At 45.1% G+C, this 14,354-nt stretch overlaps 1 protein-coding gene across 1 annotated transcript in view; it reads right to left on the reverse strand.

The window, feature by feature from the left end:
* nkain2 (sodium/potassium transporting ATPase interacting 2) overlaps window positions 1-14,354 on the reverse strand; it is a 161,700-nt gene that overhangs the window by 100,642 nt on the left and 46,704 nt on the right. The gene's annotated exons all lie outside the window — the stretch shown is intronic.

Below are 14,354 nucleotides of genomic sequence, written 5' to 3' on the forward strand. Positions count from 1 at the left end.
GTGTGTGTTTGTGTGTGTGTGTTTGTGTGTGTGCTGCTGAATTCTCCATAGGCATGTGCTTCAGGGCAGACCCGACAGCTCCTGTTTCCAGGCCACACGCATGCAAACACACACACACACACACACACACACACACACACACAGTTCCCAGTGCAGCAGCTTTTAATTGGGACAGATATGTGGGGATCTCTAGAGTCAAGCGTCCAAACCCTCATGTCCCTGACCAAGCGCATGAGCCATGGTCACTGCAGGTAATTTAACTTTGAATGAAAAAATGTGCCATTTAATGACGCTACTTTGTTTCAGTTACACAATTAGACATATTTATCTATTCTAAGTAGCTGTGAGGATTAACAATGGTATGTAGTGGCACTGCCACACTCATAAGCACACACACACACACACACACACACACACACACACACACACATATACACCCACATACAAAAACACACAACACAGCACCCCCCCACAAACACACACATACACACACACACACACACACACACACACACCCTTCCTTAGTCTCTCCACTCAAAACAACCTTTAATTGGGACAGATATGTGTGAATCTCCAGAGTCCCTCCAAAGACACTTCCCTTATCAGCCTTCACCCACCACCCCCACCTCTCTCTCTCTCTCTCTCTCTCTCTCTCTCTCTCTCTCTCTCTCTCTCTCTCTTTCTCTCCACCATCCTTCCATCCCTCTCTCCCTCCCTCCTTTTGCTAGCCTTGCTGGGAAATTAAAGCCGGCAGCGCCCGACTCGAGGCTTGCGACGCATGAATCTCACCGGCTGATTGGACACGACGGCTGCGCCGACAAAAAAGAGAGAAAGAGAGAGATAGAGATAAAGATAGAGATAGATAGAGAGAGAGAGAAAGAGAAAGAGAGAGCGGGGGTGCCTGCTATGCTGTGCAATGCACACATCTCCTGATGCCCTGATGCCCAATGGAGCAGTATCAGGCTCATATTCTGACTAGAATTGAGTATGACTATGTCAGGCTACTCCACACAAGCTCTCATAGCCAGAACCCACAGACCCAAATGGAGACTTGTTGCTGGGCCACCCCCATCTCTTCCACCAGGCTATGCTGGCCCAACACAGCCGCGGAGAGGGAGACATGTCTGACGGGCTTCTGGACATGCTGGAGTCCAGCAAGGTCATCTGATGAAATACAGTGAATGTGTCAGGTCTGTAAGACTTCAAATCGACACTGTGCACTACATGTCGATCAACCTGTTGCCAGGCTACATGGAGAGTCATTGTCTGTCAGGATATGCAGGACTTGTTTTGCTACACCTACACACGCCTATATACACACCTATACACACACACACACACACTCTTTAACACACACATAAACAAACTACCACTTGAAGGACAGAAATACATACACTCCCACATGAGTTTGAAGCTGTCTACTTTTCTGGAAGACTGTACTTTATATTTCATGTCATTGTCAAGCAACAGAACATCTTCTGACAAGTCTAATCCTCTGAGGACTAAATCAGAGTTGCTGCTACAAGCGTCATCAGCCCAGACGACACTTCTTTATAGGGCAACGACAACTAATCTATGTTTCATGCTGATTCTCTTCAGAACTGCGTCTCGACGAGGAGAGAGAAGAGATGGGGGAACTAAACAAACGTACAATACTCCAGAGGCGGGTGGGGTGGGGCTTAGTTGGGGGTGGGATCGGAGTCTATCGTAAACATTGGCAGCTATTGCCTAGCTCCGCGGCTGGAGTTCCGTATTAATCAGCATCCCCTGTGACGTGGAGCCTGCGGTTGACCAGCTGGTGACACCCCCACTGGGGCCTGTCTCGTGCCCGTCTCTCCCCCCCCCCCCCCATCCCCACCACTGTCAGCAACGAGCCTCTCGTCTGCTGGAGCATCTGCTGGGTGTGGGCCGATCCGTCATGCGCTAGCCAACAGACGGACCGAGCCGACGGACTGACTGATGGCCACATGAGGGCCTCTCCCCAAACAACACAAGTATCTCTCACTCAGACAAATGATGGAGGGGGGGGGGGCTGCAGAATATACGACAAATACCCTACACGAAACCACATGTTGGTTTTAAGTTATGGTTTTCTGTTGTTATGATGAGACTGAGAGCACTGTCTAATAATAATGATATTTTAAAAGTATATTTTTTGGGCTTTTTATGCCTTTAATGATAGGACAGTGGAGAATGACAGGAAGCGAATGGGAGAGAGACCACGGGGCGGGAAATTGAACCCGGGTCGCCGGCTTATGGTGCAGGTGCCCCAGCCAGTTGCGCCACAGCTGGGGCCTAATAATGATATTTTGAGAGCAAAATGTACTGTAAGGCATTAACATTGCCTCCATTATACGTGTGTATGTTGATAACCCCCATCCATCCAAGATGACAGATTGGAAAAGGCACGAAATGCAGAGTCATAGAGGCAGCCATGTTCAAAATACACTCACATTTGATCTCTAATAATGTATTATGAGTGCTGTCATGCGCTTTCACAAACAAACTTCAGGGGGGAAAAATCCCTCTCTAGGTGTGGGACTCGTTGTCCTCGACTGCCGCATGAAGTTTTGCTTACCACAGCAGTGTTCTGTGACACCAACTAACCCCAAGCCAGTGGTCTGCTCTGTGTGTGTGTGTGTGTGTGTGTGTGTGTGTGTGTGTGTGTGTGTGTGTGTGTGTGTGTGTGTGTGTGTGTGTGTGTGTATGTGTGTGTGTGCGTGTGTGTGTGTGTGTGTATGTTTGTGTGTGTGTATATGTGTATGTGTGTGTGTATCTGTGTGTGTATCTGTGTGTGGGAGGGGGTTTCTGATTTCTTTTCGATGTACCTGACTGCTCCCCCTTCGCCGGTTTACCTTGGCCCCGCTCCATGTTTTTCCTCTCACTGTAATCATTTGGCGCAGCAGAAGGCTCGGGGAGGAAGGAGGGGGAAAAAAGATGACTGATGTTTTGCCATCTGTTTCCTTAATAGATTCTTTCCACTCCAAACAGAGGCAGAGCTGCAGAACCGTGGCGAGGAGGGCAAAGGGAGCTGGCGCTGCAGCCGCACGGCATGAATGGCAAGGCAGACCTGGAGGGGTTGACAGTGGGGTGGGGGGGGGGGGGGGGGGGGGTGCAATTCCCCTGCCATGACCCGCGAGAAAACATTAGCGCCACAAAGGCCGCCCAACCTGTCTCGGAGCGCTGACGAGTGTCATACACACAGCACGCATCACACTGACGTCGCTACTAGGGGGCAAATGTTTTTGTTACCGCGCCATGGCAAAAACAAAGGCACGGCCTTCTAACAAAAAAAAACAACAACATTTTGAGCCCAGGCTAACTAGCGTAGCGTCAGCGCTTCTGTGACACTGAAGACGCATCTGTTTGAGGCCCATCTAGCCCATTGACTCAGGGAGATGGCCAAGTGGACATTCAACAGCCAGCCATTACGAGGGCATTACTACGAGCTCAGCATTTACAACACTGCTAGTGAGAAAAAGGGAAATCAAAAGCTCATTATCAGCTAGTACAACATCGATGTGAAAGAGACTGTCACCTGCAATTATGAAAGCACTTTATAACTCGGATGTTTGCATTAAGACAAGCCTCTTGAATAAAATGAAAGGAGGAAAAGAAATGTAATGTTCGCAGGCTCTACAACATCAATATGATCACCAAAAAAACAGATTGTGTTAGCTCAATTATAGTGTTCTTTGGGGAAAAGCACATTGCATATTATTTATTATATAACGCCTCCTCCTCTCTTGCAGAATACTTCAGTCGTCACAGGCTTGTGCCAGACCATTTTCCAATTTCCAAACCCATTATTTTCGGAGATGTATTGTCAGGACACAAAACCCATCTTATTGCGGTCGTCTGTCTAAAACAAGATCCATGGATCCCATTGTTAGGCAAGCTGATAATCACAAAACACCAACTCAACTTCAGCTCAAAAAACACCATCTTCGCCAGTGTCCAAAATTACATAGCATTCATTACAAAAAAAAACAAAAACGCACTGAAACCCTTTGACGACATCCTCTTGAGCTTGGTCAGACTCTTGAGTAACACCTGGCTGTTCCGAGGGACAATTCCCCAGTGGACCGTCCCGCCTCAGCTGGGGCGCAACCAGGAGGGAGACCTGGGGCTATTGTTCCGAGCCAGAAGGGCTTCCCTGTCATTACCACGGCCTTCGCTGTCCCCCTTTCAAGTTGGCTAATGCAAACAGCCATACGGACAGCTGCACACAAAAATGACAGATTTAGCAGGTAATTACGTACACATGAGTAATTAGATACATAAATATGAGGTGGGGTGCTGGTGGAGGGGCGTGTGTGTGTGTGTGTGTGTGGGGGGGGGGGGTCCATTATTGGGAGATGGGGGGCAGAGAGGATTAATAAAAAGAGGAATGAGTCCAAATTAAGTTGCCCCAATTGGGGGTTATTGGGAGGACAAAGGAGGTGTGGGCTCAGTTTCCCGTCACAGGAGAGAGGACTCTGTTGTCTGCCACTTCCCACCTTGACGTTGATGGCAAACCAGTGGGTATCCACTTACACACAAAAAAAGCTTGTGCTCATAAACAGCCCGTACAGCACATCGAAGGATGAAGATGAATAAATAAATAAGCAAATAAATAAATAAACAAATAAATAAATAAACAAATAAATAAATATTGGCAGCAGGGTCGCATTGAGACATGGTGACAAATATTTAAATAATAATAGTAACAAAAAAAAAACATTTGGATTTTTCTGATGATAGAGGAGATACGGTCACGCCCTGCTGGTTCTGTAAACAAGCCAATTTGGCAGCTCTGCAGATTTGTTTATTTGTTTGTGTGTGTGTGTGTGTGTGTGTGTGTGTGTGTGTGTGTGTATGTTGAGTGGGGGTTGGCTGTGTGCATGTGTAAATGTGTTTGAAAGTGTATGTTTGTTGGAAGAAGTTTCCACGTGTCAATGCGTCTATGCTTGTGTGAGAGTGTGCGTGTGCGTGTGTCTGTGTGTGTGTGTGTGCGTGTGAAATTGTAGGTGTGGCACAACATGCTTACTCATCCATGTCCATATGTGTCACTGCCCTTATGTGTATGTGTGTGTGTGTGTGTGTGTGTGTGTGTGAGTGTGTGTGTGTGTGTGTGTGTGTGTGTGTGTGTGTGTGTGTGTGTGTGTGTGTGTGTGTGTGTGTGTGTGTGTGTGTGTGTGTGTGTGTGTGTGTGTGTGTGTGTGTGTGTGTGTGTGTGTGTGTGTGAGTGAGTGTGTGTGTGTGTGTGAGTGTGTGTGTGTGTGTGTGTGTGTGCGTTCCACTCGCTCACTCTTAACTGCACTCTCATGTATCCCTGTTCCCCTTTTCTTCTTTTTCTCCTTAAGCAAAGAGAAGTGGGAATCTCATTAGCAGCCATGTAAGCCACCCTAGACACACACACACACACACACACACACACACACACACACACACACACACACACACACAAAGAGTCCAGGCTGATTGCCAGAGCGCCCAAGCTCTCCTGATTGAAATGGAGGTTCATTTGCGCTGTGGCAAAGCTAAGAGGGGCTCTTTCTCTTTCTCATCTATTTGTTTATTTTCCCTACATTCTCTCCCTTCCTTTATTTTCTCAGTTAGGGTGAAAGGGTGCGCGAGTGAGGGAGGGAGCGAGCGAGCGAGTGAGGGAGGGAGAGAGCGAGCGAGTGAGCAAGAGAGAGGGATAGGTAGACGAGTTTGCCTCTAATCATGAAGACAAAAGCTAATCAATCAGAGGTGCTCGGTCTGAATAAAGAGATACCCCCTCTCTCATTCTGTCTCTTGTTCTCTCTCTCTCTCTCTCTGTTACCACATTCAAAACAAACCAGGATGGTAGCGTGTCACGTTGGAGGCCCCCCCTCATCCTGGGTGCCATTAGCCACTGAAAGGGGAAATGGGATGCGGGGGGAGCGAGGGGCTCTTTTTGGTGGAAAAAAAGTGGATGAATGTGTTTTGGGGGAGAGCAAAAGAGAAGAGAAGAGATGAAAAGAGGAGAAAAGAGGAGGAGGAGGAGGAGTGGGCACACTTCTATTGTCCATGAGTAATCCCGCTCCATCTGCTTCCTCCTTTAACAGTGCTCGTCACAGAGGATGGCTCTGAAAGGCCCAGACCAGCACCAGGAGGACTACGGACCGTAAAAGCCACACACCCGTGGGGCTGATGTTCATGTAGTGAAGAGTGTGTGTGTGTGTGTGTGTGGGGGGGGGGGTGTAAGCTGATGCTGAGATTCAGTGTGCGACAAACACAGACGCGTGTGATGGAGGCCCAGCAGTCTTATCCAAAAGGGTCTTGTAATCAAGCCAAGTGCCAAGTCTGTTGTTACAGTGGTCCACAACAGAGACCGAAACATCAATGCAAACCCCGCGGCACCTATCTAGAGCGGTACTGGTTCTCACATAGTGAGTCCGGTGGCACATCAAACACAACAAACACATCTCTTCCCTGTCGTCTATATTTCTTTATTATATACTTAATTTTCTTTATTATATTATTATTATTTTTCACAATGCTAGTAGAATGCCCAACGTTCTACAGTATATATTCATGTAATTACCGCTGACATAATTACCGCTGCCAATGACATTGGGTTTTGTGCTTCTGATTTACGTTTTTCATATCACTCCGCAAGTTATTTCATGCAATGGAACTTTCAAAAGTGAAAGCAGTTGATCAGCTGTGTTCTAAAGAATGTTATACACGGCTCTTCACAAGGCAAGTAGAACGCTCCATTGACTTGAATGGGATTTCCCAAAGTTCTAGCGGTTATTATTTCTTGGGAAAGGACCTCTGAAAAAAATAATGACCACTGTCAATGGCAACAGAGTTTGTGCTTCTAATTCAGGTATTTCATATCCCTTCGCAAGGACTGGTAGCCTAGAAATCTAGACACGCCCTACATTTGCTGCCAGGGCTAGTCTAGCAACTCTCCGTTGGCTTGTGAGCTCCAGAAATCGAAACTTAATCAGGCATTGAAATCGTGTATAGAGTCGTTTGTTGGGCTTAACATAATGATTGATGGCAGAGTTGCAATGGTTTGGCTTGAATTCCTTGCTACTTGAAAACAAATATCCTATTGCGTCCTATTGCGTGCAGAGGGAATTTGAAAGACAACTGATTATCCCGCCCCTCGGACTGAGCACTGCGAACGGTGAGTGCCCAGACCCTACATTTTAATGTGGGTCTGGCTCGCCAGGCTAAAGGACTGGATCTTCATTCAAAAATTAAAAGCAGACGGTTGATCAGCTGTGTTCTAAAGAATGTTTGATTCAAGTTCAGCGTGCTGTTGCAAACTATTTGTTTCAGCAAATGCCACGATGAACGGTAACAAATAGGCTAGGCTATGTAGGCTAAAGTCATATCGTTAGGAGTTTATTATTTCGTTTTGGCAAGTAGCCATGTAATAAGCGGGATAATGTATAGAACGGCGGTCATTATTGGGAAAATAAGTCCCGACAGGGTGAACAGGACTTGCTATCCCTTGCTATCGCTTACTTATATTCATGTTTGCAGAGTGTGTTTCTCAGCAAAAGCCACGAGAAAACGGTAACAAACAAATGTGATATAGTATGAGACATATAATGTGGAGTCTCTGGTGCATCGGGGTCCGGTTCGCCCTGTTGGACTTATTTTCGCGATAATGACCGGCGTTCCATACATTATCCCTTATTAACAGAATAACTTAAAGTACAGAATGTGTGAGGTGTCACTACAATCAAACAAATGGAAGTCTTCCAAGGATCGGTCTTCATTTGGCCTGAAAGCGAAGAGAATGTTAATTCTAATATACCCCTTTGAGGGGGCACCATAAAGGAAGACACAGTGGGGCAAATACAGGCAATTTTTTATTCTTAATTAAGATCCTTGTGAGAAGGTCCTGTGAAGAGCTACAGTACCACAATCAAATAATCCAATGTAGATTGGTTTGCTAAGCAGTGAGGAGCAACATCCCCTAATAGAGACATTCTACTTCCTGGAGCATGGATCATTCTTCCTTTAGCCTGGAAACTAAGAGAGCGTCAGTGTTAGACCCCAATCGAGGAGGGAACCCTGAAGAAAGGCGTATTGGGGCAAACGACCCAATGGGGCAATCAGACCACTCCATTTCTAAGCCTCCCAATGAGCCACTGTGTCAGGGTACAGAGAACTTGGTTATACAAAATTGATGCAAGGATATGTCGATGTTATCTCAACGATACTGGCTTCATTTTGGGCATAAACAAACACTCGGCTCCATTTACGCAACAGAGCCCGCTGTGTTGCATCCAAAACTGTTAAATAATTAACGGCAGTAATTCTCTGGAATCAAAGAAAAACATCAAGCTCTCAATTATATTCAGATCCCCTCTCTTAAGATATGTGTGTGACTCCAAAATGATTGCTGTGTACTGTGCTGTGAATAGATACTCCATATTTGTTTCCCCCCCACATAAACATGACAGAAAACAACAGAAAAAATGGGAAAGAGAATAAACCATAGAATGATCATGAAACATTCATGAGTGCATACCATAAATTATAAAACTGAGAATCTGTGAAATGACTAATATATGGTATAAAAACAATTTAGCACAATAATAATACACAACTGCAATCAGGATATAGACAACATGGTAAAAATGATGCTTGGATACTGGGGGTGGATGTGACACTGGCTGGGTACTAGTGAACGTGATCAGTATGGTGTTACCCCTAAATGCATGGAGAGGTGATGGAGGAAGATATTAATCACAGAGTATGAAGAGGTGGCGACGTGTGCACTTCTCCCGGGGATCTCCTTCGTACGGCGACTACAATGACAATCCCTCCAGATTATACACATAGTAATGCCGTCCCAGCTTTTGTTCCCACCCACAAACCTCTGTTGCTTTTAGTACGGTTCACTTCCACTTGAGGAGGATTGTGTGTGTGTGTGTGTGTGTGTGTGTGTTTGTGGACTGTGGGAGAAATGAGTTAGGGACACCTTTTAAGTATCAATCAATGTAGTGACCATGGTGTGATTTTCTTCAGTAGCTACCTGAACTGCATTACACCCCCCCCCCCCCCCGCCACCCACACAATCACCACACATCACCACCACCACCTGATGATGGAGAAGAAGGTGAAAATGCATTTGTCACAGTCAATGATGAAAGAGGGGTGTGTGTGTGTGTTAAAGAGGTGCGGATATTTGTCCAAAGAAACAGCAGCATCCGCGACAGACTAAAAAATATACACTTTGACTGCTAAAGCTTCAACAATGATATCAGAATGATCAAAACCTCTGTGTTGATGAAACATACTTTATCTACACATAATATTTACGCTGGCCAAATGATTCCGCCATCTTCCGTTTTCTGAGCAGCTAATTAAATGTATAAATATACACTCATTTAAAATATAAAATATAGTCTTGACAAAACTTAAAGGATATGTGAAAAGCATTTACAATCAGCAAACTTCACATAGAGCAAGCAACTGCAGATTCAAACGGCAAGCATTACGTACCCTTTGCATGTGTTTGATGCAGGCGAGTGAGGAGTGAGAATTTGTTAATAGCGAGTCAAATGCTTTGTGACATTAATCTTATGGGTTTAGATGAGAGGAAGGGAAAACACACTTTTTTGCAGAAAGTGCCGGCAATTCAGAGTCGTCAGGAAACAATACCGGCTTGATACAGAGAGGGAACTATATAATGGGTAAACACACTAGTAATGAATAGCAACACTAACACTCTCTTACACGCTGGGGGACTGTTGAAATATGCATCAGCTCATTTGCATCCGCACTGTTTGTCAGTGCAATTTCAGGCTCGCTAGTCACTAGCACTGGGCTGCGTTCTGCACCGATTCGACGGGAGCTTTCCACAGCATGTGATATCTGCTTGATGTCGGCGCTGAGTTCAATGCCTTCCTTGTAAGCCGGGGTGACAAGGCCAGTTGTACTCACGGTACGGTTGTAGACATTACAGTAGGGCATACGCAATGCGGACAATGAAGTTCTCCAGGGGGCCTTTTTTGCAGCTCTTGTATAGCTGCACCACCATCGTCACTACAGGCATGTGAGTATGCATATGGTGGGTTAGGACACACAATGGCAGCTTTTCTTATTTCCATCTATGGCATGGTGACCTCTCTCACCCTTACATGCCACAAAGTGGAAGGACACAGAGAGAGAGAGTTGCTCTCGTGGAGGAGTCGTGAACATGTGAAAGAAAGGGTTCAAGGAGGCATTATTCATTGGGATGTAGCGAGAGTTCCATGAATAGGTCACATAGAGAAGAAGCCCTTGAGGAATTGGTGCTAGCTGCTGTTTCTCTGCTTGGAGTCTATGCTTGTGGGTCAAGGACAGTACGGGAGAAACATGGAGGTTGAGGGTGAAGGATAGGTAGAGCTGAGCTAAAAAGAAAAGAAAAAACCGTCTGATTTGTTAACTAGCATTTCAGTATGCCCAAAGCCATCGAGATCCTGTAAACTCCATTCTCTCATTTTAGTTCCATTCCATTCTGCATATTCAAATACTGAGCCACATATCCACTGAGCCCTACAGAACTCAGTGGATAAACCTACAAAAAGGGACACAACTTACAGTGCCATGGCGTACGCATCTGCAATATTTCTCAGTGTTTCAGAGGCACACAACACACATAAGAAGAACATAAAGGACACAAATAGGTATGCATGCACATATTATACATGTACCTGTGTATACGTCGCCTGGTTTGACTGTTCAAGAGCACCATGCTACAGCCTGATGTTCCCTACGGTTGGACTGTTTCAAGAACACCAAGCTGTTGTGATGCTGTTCATGGCAAGAGAGTCACCACTGTCAACGGACTTATTGCTGATGTTGTCTTTGTCTATGTCTAAGTGCTGTGAATAGTCAGTAAATTTAAGTTTAAGTACTTATACTCTTTTGATCTCTTATGAAATCTTTTGCAAAAATTTGGTCTCTGCATTTATCCCAATCCGTGAATTAGTGAAACACACTCAGCACACAGTGAACACACAGTGAGGTGAAGCACACACTAATCCCGACGCAGTGAGCTGCCTGCTACAGCTTCTTCACATTTGTTCTGTACAGTGAATTGGAGCACATCTATACAATGCATGGACACTCCATTGGCTCCACTTCTCCCCTTCACTAAGGGGCCGTGCACACGACGCCGGTTTTTGTGAAACCGGTGAGGTTTTGTTAACGGTTACGCCTTCCATGTACACAACGCCGGCAGTTTAGGAGACTGAAACCGATAGCTTTTGAAACCGGCTTCCGAAGTGGGAATTTTTGAAACCGCCGGCTAACTTTCGCCGTGTAGACGCCTGTAGGTGCGAAGCCGGCAACTTTATGACGACATAGCCCCACCTCTCAACTCAGCCACGGCACTCGACCTGACATGTTGCTTGTCAAAACAAACCAAACCATTTATTTATCATATTAAAATGTTTTTCTTTCCCCTGTCATGATTTATGTGCACAATGTAGCCTATCAGCCTTTAGTGGCTAAGTTAGAAGCACACGTTAGCTTAAAGGAGAATTCCGGTGTGATATTGACCTAAAGTGTATTGAAACATGATACCGAGTGTGAACGTATGTCTCATAGCCCATCTCAGCTTGTCCCCTGCACTCCAAAATCTGGCGCTAGTTAGCCGATGCTACCAACAGCTTTTTCAATGGTGGTGCTTCGGCATCGGGCTAGCCATGCAAATAAATCACTGTTTTACACCATTTACGAGGCTCAATGTATCTCCACACTTCATTGGTAGACTTACGAGGGCCCTGACATTTAAAACGAGACATTGAGAACTTTGAAAAAGCACTGGTAGTTTACTTACAAGACGATTTATACAGACAGTATCTTCACGAAGTTTAGCGTTTGCAGCCATCTTGAATTTAGTCACGATAAGTCAAGCGACGAGTAAGAATGAACAGGTATGATAAGGGATCAGATTCCAAAAATAATTCAGTGTAAATGCATGGATTCCAGTTTCTTCCAGTAGCAGCAACTGGAATCCATGCTTATCCACTGAATTATTTTTAAGACGTGTTGGCCTCTAGGTTATAGTATTGCAAAGGGTGGCAGTCACACTGGAGCCTGTGATTAAACGGTATTTAAGCCAAAGAGCCCAGCCCACTACATGGCCACAGAGCTTCCCTTCTAATTGCCTGACCTTAATCTGTCAAGATCATTTTTCATTTTTCATTTTTGAGAGAAATTACGCTGACATGTTTCATTTATTTATTAATATCTGTTGTGAAGGGGGAAATTAAAAGGACTGGGTTTCCGTGCACCCATACTTCCTGGGCCGACCACTTCTCTTTTATGGGAAGAGAGACAATAGCTGATGCACTGATAGCTGGTGCACTTCCAGTGCTGTGGGGAGGGTACTGGGACCTATTACTATCCCTGGGTGACATGAATCTGCTGAAATCCACCCAGTGAGTTTAATGGGAGATGTTACAAGCCCACAGAATCAGCTTTACTAGAGCTCAGGGCCTCTATAGTGAAAGCTACATCATGGCAATCGCTGCAGCCAAGAACTGCAGCCAGAAATGTCAATCAGAGACATTATCTCTCCCTGAAAAAAAATGGGCCTAAGCACTAAATTATTATTTTTTTATTTGCCTGGTGTGTTCATATATCTATATACACATAAAAGATCACATTTGTTCAGAGCACCACCTCACACACATAGGCGCACACACACACACACATACACACACACACACACACACACAGACACACACACACACACACACACACACACACACACACACACACACACACTCTCTCACGACACACACACACATGTGTCACCAATGCTACTAATATGTTGGCAGCATGGGTGAAAGCAAACCAAAAAGAACAATGCCACATTGGAAGGTCCACAGAAATAGCTATTACCTCTGGCTATTTATTCAAAGGACGATTCACCATTCAACCCTTGGTACTCAATGGTTCACAGCAAGTCAAGGGACAGAGTCTGCATTCTGCTAAAATCAAACACAACTGTGTGATATCTGTGCTTCTCTTTCAAACAGTTTAAATATTATGCTAAAAATAGTTTGAATTCAATAACACATTAATTCAAACAGCTCCAGACCTGTGGGTCCTATATATTCTCATTCTGACGCTACTGTAAGCTTTAATAAGTAATAAGCTGTAATAGTAAGCTGTGGCTAGAGCACAAATGTAATATATGAATAAACATATATTACATTTTCTGCTTCTTCTTCTATATAGTTTTAATTAGTAAGAATTAATTCTGCAAAAGTTGTTATTGACAGGTGGTTATTATTTGGTTACAGCTTTTGCTGCAATAGCATCTTTAGATTGAACACCATAGCAATAATAATATACTCAAATTTGTTAAGGGTTTCAGAGAAAATACAAATGCACCGATATTGCAAATATAACAACTTTCATAAAGTGTTTTTCTCTAGTCACAAAGGTCAGAAAACACACCCTGACTTACATTTATAATTTTGGCTGACACTGTTTTCCAAAGGGGCTTACAATTATTACAAGGGCCATTCTTCCCAGAGCAACTTGGGGTTAAGTGCCTTGCTCAAGGGCAGAGTGGTGGCAGCTGAGAATTTAACCCACAACTTTTCTGGCTAATGCATGCTAGCCTGGCCCAGCGCCTTAGCCACTATGTTACCACTGCTAATCCTCTATATCAAACATTTACATCGGTTAGCAGAGGAATTAGCAGAGGAATTCTACAGTACGTACTGTATATATGATGCATAACATTTACTGTACTTCTCTGTGACACCTTCAGACACAATCTCAAACAACATTGTTACAGCATAATACATATCCTCATATTTCCCTGCCTGTTGTTCCCATACATTTGCAACCCTGGCATCAAGACAAGCCAACCCAAATAATCCATTTGGGTACTTAGGCACTCCACATAAACCCCTAGTGTTCCCGCAGAGCTCACCCACACACTGTGCCTGTCGTGAGGGTCAAGGAGATGAGTGATTACAGGTAGGCTGAGTCGCCCTGAATATTCATAGGGGGCTCTGTTGAGCTCTGTCCCGATCCGCCACCGGTATGTAAATGCCTCGCCTGCCTGAGCGTGTCGCACAACCACCCGTATTACGGAGGTCAAGCTGACACAATCCCATAGGCTGACCACCCCCCCACGACAGGCCCCCGTAGGAGAGGAACATGTGCCCACCGAGGGTCCATCCGTCTTTGGCTCTGCTCGTGTTTGGGCGGCTCAGGGAAAGGGCCAAGACCAGAGGAACAAAGAAGACGGATGAAAGGGATTGGCCCAGAAAAGAGTTCAAAGAACTGTGGCAGACCTCTAAGGGGAACCCTTTAGAGGAACCTAAAGATGTCATTGAGTTCTAGAGCATAAGAATAGTGGC

The sequence above is a fragment of the Alosa pseudoharengus genome, unplaced genomic scaffold, assembly GCF_046254945.1.
Source record: "Alosa pseudoharengus isolate Yale_2024_CS ecotype anadromous, Long Island Sound unplaced genomic scaffold, YU_APseudo_1.1 YU_APseudo_1.1_scf_7, whole genome shotgun sequence".
In the NCBI taxonomy this organism is placed as follows: domain Eukaryota; kingdom Metazoa; phylum Chordata; class Actinopteri; order Clupeiformes; family Clupeidae; genus Alosa; species Alosa pseudoharengus.